At 38.9% G+C, this 7,326-nt stretch overlaps 1 pseudogene; it reads left to right on the top strand.

Moving 5' to 3' along the window:
- Window positions 1–600: 600 nt before the first annotated feature.
- Window positions 601–6,915, top strand: LOC107558440 (CAAX prenyl protease 2-like; annotated as a pseudogene).
- The last annotated feature ends 411 nt before the right edge of the window (window positions 6,916–7,326 follow it).

Raw genomic sequence — 7,326 nt, 5'->3', positions numbered from 1 at the left:
TTCCTCCACAGCGCTGTAACAGACTCATTGCAAGTTATCTCAAACGCTTGATTGCAGTTATTGCTGCTAAGAGTGGCCCAACCAGTTATTAGGTTTAGACACTTTTTTCACACAGGGCCATGTAGTTTTGGATTTTGTTTTCCCTTAATAATAAAAACCTTCATTTAAAAACTGCATGTTGTGTTATCTTTTACTAATATTTACATTTGTTTGATGATCTGAAACATTAAAGTGTGACAAACATGCAAAAAAAAAGAAATCAGGAAGGGGGCCAACACTTTTTCACACCACTGTATGTATTACAGATGAGACAAATAAGTACGTAAAATATGCATGTAAAATCCAAAACAATCTCTATACAATACAATTTTTCAAGCAACTGTGAATCGGAAATGGGGTAGGATATGTTAAATACATATACTGTATTGCAACCAAAAGCTGCAAATATGCTGTAATGGTTACAGAGTCCCAATGGGCCGTTATGTGTTTCATAATTTGCCAGTCATTTTTCTTCTCCCCATTCAAGAGTGTATCATCATCATCATCAGCTGTCATGAGTTGTGAATGGAAATATGGGCTGGCAAGACCGTCTCGCGTTGATGGCGTCATTCTGTGGCGCCAGAACAGTCTCCTCTCAGCTTCTGCAGAGTACCTCCGTTGTGGACACACACACTTATCTAGGACGAAAACAAAATCACGTGTGTGGTGTTTAATGTGTCACCCACATCTGCTGTGTTTTTTAGCGCGTCTAGTGGTCTTTAGCCCCTGTCGGTCTCGCCATGAACCACCACGACGATGATTTGATGTCAAGTTTACATTCAGTTGAACTCCATGCTAATGTGGCATCTGTTCCTGATGGACTTTGCTGGGTGTCAGTTCTCTCCTGTTTATTGCTTGCGTGCTCCTATGTTGGAAGTTTATACGTTTGGAAAAGCGATTTACCAAGGTATAGTTCGGAGCCTTTGGCTGTGTCACAAAACCTTGTGAGCACCCTACCTAGACAGCATTTGTAGGCATTGTAACGACAGATTCGACGTTTACAGTATATTGTTTAAATCTAATGTTCGAGAACATTATTTCAAGCTTGAAACGAACGTTCAGTATCGCTTGAGTCAAGTCTTTAAAAAAAAAACTATTCGAATCAAATGTTTTAAAATGCTTTTCAAATCGAACGCTAAAACTATTGTTTAAATGGAACGTTTGGAACTATTTTTCAGCACAAAATGTTTCCATTCTTTGACCTCAACAACATGAAGTGCATGAAACATTCCATTAGTAAGTTGATGAAAAACTAATAATTAAATCATTTAAAATGTTAAATTAAAATAAACCATTTTAACGTAAACCATCAAGATAAAACATTATGGATTAAAATTATTATTTCATTATGATTTGTTTATTGATTTTAGTCATATTTTGTCGTAGCAGCCTTACTGTAAAGCCTGTCTGATTTATCCCCTCATTGTTTATGTTTGTCTTGTCTTATGTTACATAAACTGATGGTAAGATGCAAACTTATTATTGCATTATAACAACACTGTGGTTGTTTGCACTAACAGGGATCATCCTGCAGTGATAAAGAGGCGCTTCACCAGTGTACTGATTGTATCCGCTCTGTCTCCAGTGTTTGTGTGGGCATGGAAAGATTTCACAGGCATCCAGGTTAGTTTACTGCAACACAAATGTTTAGTCCTTACTGTCGTTTGCTTTATGTTTACCATGCTCTCTAAAACATATGGAAACATGTCAAAAGGCATTTGGTTCAGTGGGATTTTGGGGGTTTTAAGGAGTGCTTTGAAAATAAAGCATTTTTTTTTCAAATTACTTTCCAAATTTAGAAATAATTTTCCTTCATTTAAGTAGTGTGAGAGCGCAACGATGCTCTAAATGTGTTGGCATAGCAACGTGATACTTCCTGTTTCCTTTTCCGCCTGTCCTACGAAGGCCGTCTCGTTTAATTCTAGGTTGAGGATACTTCGTATATGCATCCTACAGAGGATGCGACCTCCAGAGGATTCGGCCTCCGGAGAGCGCAGCCTTCTAAATGAGACGCAGCACTCGGCGCCTGGTCGGGAAATGTCATGCCCCTTACCATAGCCACCTGCTGAGAGCTTCAGTGAAAATATTGCGTCACAATCAAATCAATTTGAGCACGATTTAAACCCGGATGATTGTAACCACTCTTAAGTTCATCTGCCTTGGGGAAAGCTAGCGTGTCTCCGACAGTGATAACACTCGTTGCCTTCTCTAGTGCAGCTCAACCAGGTCTCGTCTCATTCGTCGATATTTGTGATATCACAAATCCCGGAAAATATGCGTTGTAGTCCAAACGAGTCGTTCGCTGTAGTTTTTGAAAAGTGATTTCTGTTAAATAAAATATCTCCTATTGGATTGAACTTTGAGCTTTGTAACCTTTGCAAATCTTTTTTATGCTCAAGCAGCAACATTACAGACTAACTAAAGTTGAAAAAGCATAACAGGACCCCTTTAAAGGTTTGAAAGACTGATCAAATTAATCAGAAGAATTAAAAAACATCACCTCACAATTTCTGAAATGAAGTGCTCTTTTTATTTCAAAAATGGTGCATGCATGGTGCATCATACAGTCTTGTTATTAAGCATTTTGTCATTTGTTTTTGCCATTGTGTTGAACCTCAGTTGATGGAGAAACACTGACTAGACTTACTCAGAAGTGTTTGATCTCTCCTATAGCCTGGTCCTTCATTACTGGCCCTTATGGGGATCCGGTTGGAGGGTCTTATTTCTGCTATCATTCTTCCGCTGCTATTGACCATGGTAAGTAAATGACAAAGTCTGTACTTGGTGTTTTTTTCAGACAATGCAAAACAATTGTTTTCCTTAAATCTAAAGGCAAAGTGTTATTGGAATTGAAGATTTTGAGAGACCTTCAGATTGCAGAAGATTCTTTCCGTTAAATATATGTGATTTGGCACATTTTTTATGTTGTTTTTGATGATTGTTAGGTGCTGTTTCTGGGCCCTCTGATCCAGCTAGCCATGGATTGCCCCTGGGGTTTCATCGATGGGATGAAAGTTGTAGTCGGTAAACAGCCATTTCCACTTCTCGTGATTTCTCCAGTTAACCTCTTTAATTATAAAGCTATTTTGGGATTTAAAGAATCTGTTAGTTAGCTATCACGATGCTGAATTATTATAGACAACAATAAGTGTCAGCCAAATCATTTGGGAGGTGAATCTGTATCCTTAAATAAATTCTCATTTCTATTTTGATGAAGTGCAATAGGCAGTCTTCATGTTGTGCCAGGCAACTCAACCAGATTGAGCTTTGTTGCTGTAAAAGAATGAGACTGGCTTCATTGTCCGTGTTGTTGTAAATGGGATTGTTCTGTTATGTCTTTGCAGATCCTTGCTTCTGGACGTTGTGTCTGGGTGACATGCGCTGGCTGAGGAACCAGGTTGTGGCGCCATTGACGGAGGAGCTGGTTTTTCGCGCATGCATGCTTCCCATGCTAGTACCCTGCGCCGGCCCCTCCACCGCAATCTTCACATGCCCGCTCTTCTTTGGAGTTGGTGAGTGGTGATGTGCCATTTGCTTCGATACAGGCTGGGGTAAACACATCAGTAATTTGTTTTTACTCCACCCTTACATTTAAGTCTTGAAGTCAACAGGAAATCAAAATGGAATGTTTACAGTTTTGATTAGGGTTGCAAAGGGGCGGAAAATTTCCGGAACTTTCCAAAAATTCCTGGAATATTCAAAAAAAAAAATGGAAAGTTTCCAAAATTTCTGGAATGTTTCCGAAATTTACTGGAAGTTTTCCACCTTTTTGCAACCCTTAGTCTAGATACACATCTTAAGGCCACGTGTCCACCAAAGGTTTTTTTCCCCCAAAGCTAACATATTTTTCAGTTGTTTTCAATGGTAGCGCTGTGTTTTTTGTGTTTAATGTAACTCCAGGAGCGTGCTGAGCACTCATGCATTTTTTGGCTCATCACTGTCACTTTTTAGTCAGCTAACCAATCACAGTGAAGGAGGGGCGGGACTAATACCACACCAACCAACTGTCACACGCTGCTTGTACTACGACTGACTAACAATTGAACCGTTAATATTGATTGTCTCCCGAGGATTCATGCCTGTACCAAATGGAATTGCTGGACTACCACCATATTATTATGAAAAATAGGCCTAATGCTTGGAGAAACCTTTCATTCGTGATGTGTCTGTAATATTATTTCAGTGGATATTCCATTTCATAGCAACCGCAATGTCTCAATTGAAAAAAAAAAAAACTCGCTGCACTCTCAAGCTCTCACAGCTAGGTGTTTTCAGCAGAGTGCCTGACGTTTTCAGCTGGCTAAAAACGCTTTGGTGGCCACTAGGGATGCAGCGATTAACCGGTTTCACAATTAACCGCACTTTAAAATGTCACGGTTAATTAATCGTAAAGGCTCCACTACACAGAGTGTTTCTGTTGCACAGAACGGAACAGTTGCAACTTGCGCAAAATGAAAACAAAGTTACACTAGTGGTGCACCAGCTTAAAATGCTGTGCTTTTCAGAGACACAGAGGCTACTACACACACTAGAATTAAGTTTGACAGAGGAACCAAACAGCGATCCTTTATTTCCACCAGAGAAATGACTGAAGTCGATAGTGTGGGACCATTTTGGGTACACCAAGAATGACCAGGGTGTCATTTAAATATTGCCGTAAAAACTGCTGCTAAAGAGCGAATACACGGCTTTAAACTATTTTAATGCACGACGTGAAGGCAAGACTGACGCGAAGCTACGGCTCGTTAGCTCAGTATTCTGCCCACTTCAGATCAGACAGATGAAATAGTGTAGTAAGATCACATTTATTTGAATTAATTAATTATAACATTTAGCTACTTGAATTAATTATTCGGTCGAGAGGGAGAGAGAAGTGTGTGTGAACCTGCGTCAGCGCGTCTCTCTACACCAGGGGTTCTCAAAGTCTACATTCAAAGGTCCAAATCTGAATTTTCATCAGTGTCAAAGGTCTGGACCAGAACAACTGGTTATTACAAAACTTGTTTTTAATAAACATACATAACATGCATAACAAATAAACATTAATAAAAAAAAAAAAATGAAGTGCAAAAGTGGCAAAACAAATGATTTAAGTGTCAGCAATAGAGGTCGACCGATAAGGGTTTTTCTCTGGCCGATACATTTATATAAAAATACCCATGCTGCATTTAAATTTTTCAATCGTTTAATTTATTCAACGAAGTAGAATCCTTTTGGAAAATCTATTTGTGGTGGTCAGTTTTGATTTTGTGACGGGCCGCCACAAATAACTCAACGTATGGGAAACACTGGACACTGCTATAAGTCAAATGGACATAATCTAAGTGATAACAAAAATAAATAATTAAAAAATTACTCATATTACTCAAACGTCACACGGCTCACTGGATCTCAGGGATTTTCCTCTCTGCAGGTAACAGAGTCATTAGTTTACTGTCATCTTTAGTGCTAGAAGTGCCGCCTGTGAGACATAATTACTCATGTCTGTGTTTGTTTGTGTACTTTTCAGTGTTCCAGTTCTCCTACACTGCAGTATTTGGAGCTTATACAGCCTTTATATTCATCAGGACAGGTGCAGCTGTTTTTTTCTTTAATACTTCTGATCTATATACTACACAAATTTTGTATTGTGACTATATTCATGACAATTAAACACATTGACTTCCCAATTCTTATTTCCAAAATGCAAAAAAAAAAATTGTATTGCATTTGCAATGTACAGTATTTGTGCTATTGCCTTTCTGCTACTTTTATTAAAATATCATTGTGTCCAGACATGATGATGATTCTTACTACAAATTAATGAGAATTGCGAACTTTTAGTTTGTATTGCTGACAGTGATGATAATTTGAGAGAGTTATGCAAGTAGCCTATTTAGTGGTATTGCCTGTATGCTGCTTTTATGAAAAATATCATGTGTCCAGACATGATTGCTTCATAATGTAATCTAGATAAAGTTTGCTTAAGAAAGCTTGGCGAGAAAGTTTAAAGTAGTTTGAAAACCTTGAAGTTTGAAGATTTTAATTTTGAAGTCTGTGGGATACTTTTAGTTTTTTACTTTATTGCAGACAGTAATGATAATTAGGGAAGGAATTAACCAAAATTGTCATGAAAATAATATGACTATTCAATTGGTTTATTGTAATTCTGATTCAACTAGATTTGTAACAAACAAACAAATTGTAATGCATACAAAGAAATAACTGCAACTTTTTCTATGTATGTGTCTCTAGGTCATTTGGTGGGTCCTGTGCTGTGCCATTCCTTCTGCAACTACATGGGTTTTCCAGCTCTCAGCACAGCCCTGGACCACCCGCACCGGCTCACGATTCTCTCCTTCTACGTGCTGGGGGTCGTTCTCTTCTTCCTCCTCTTCTTCCCCATGACTGATCCATTCTTCTACGGTTTGCCCACACCCGTCTGCACCCTGACCTCCACTTCTGGATCCATCTGCTCCTGATCCATCCATACCTCCATCCCGCATTTCATCCATTCCTTCTCTCCAGCCATTTCAAAAGGAGTGGCTGTTTTGCTGCTGGTTTCACCAGGAGAGCGAGGGACTGCTGGAGAACAGGTATGAAAATTCACAGCCTCTGTGAGGTGGTGCTTGGAAGGACTCGGTGGATGCAAAACATCCTCAGGTTGCACTGGCCATTCTTTTCACCATTCAGCCTATGTTGTGTTATCAAGTGACTTCAGCTAAGAGCCAGGCCTACAAGTTAATTATATGCGTTTGCATGTTTATCTGACAATATTTCAGTGTGTTTATCTTGAGATTGGTGCTGGGGATAAAGATCAGGCACTATTACGGGTTTCTTAGAAAGATTTGTATGCTGAAATGTGCATTGCTAAAATGCTAGATTCCCTATTTTTTTGTTGTGGTGCTTGGAAGGACTCGGTGGATGCAAAACATCCTCAGGTTGCACTGGCCATTCTTTTCACCATTCAGCCGATGTTGTGTTATCAAGTGACTTCAGCTAAGAGCCAGGCCTACAAGTTAATTATATGCGTTTGCATGTTTATCTGACAATATTTCAGTGTGTTTATCTTGAGATTGGTGCTGGGGATAAAGATCAGGCACTATTACGGGTTTCTTAGAAAGATTTGTATGCTGAAATGTACATTGCTAAAATGCTAGATTCCCTATTTTTTTGTTGTGATATTATAATCTTGCTCACATACAACGTACCTTGTTCGATCTGGTGCCCTTACTTGAAGACAACATTCATTTTTACAGATGTTACATATTTTGTTTTACTCTACACAAGTCAATAGGCTTAAATTTA

Source organism: Sinocyclocheilus grahami, unplaced genomic scaffold, assembly GCF_001515645.1.
Source record: "Sinocyclocheilus grahami isolate Dianchi unplaced genomic scaffold, SAMN03320097.WGS_v1.1 scaffold645.1, whole genome shotgun sequence".
Taxonomy (NCBI): Eukaryota; Metazoa; Chordata; class Actinopteri; order Cypriniformes; family Cyprinidae; genus Sinocyclocheilus; species Sinocyclocheilus grahami.
The sequence above is the reverse complement of the archived record's forward strand: the minus strand, read 5'-3'. Positions and strand labels throughout refer to the sequence as shown.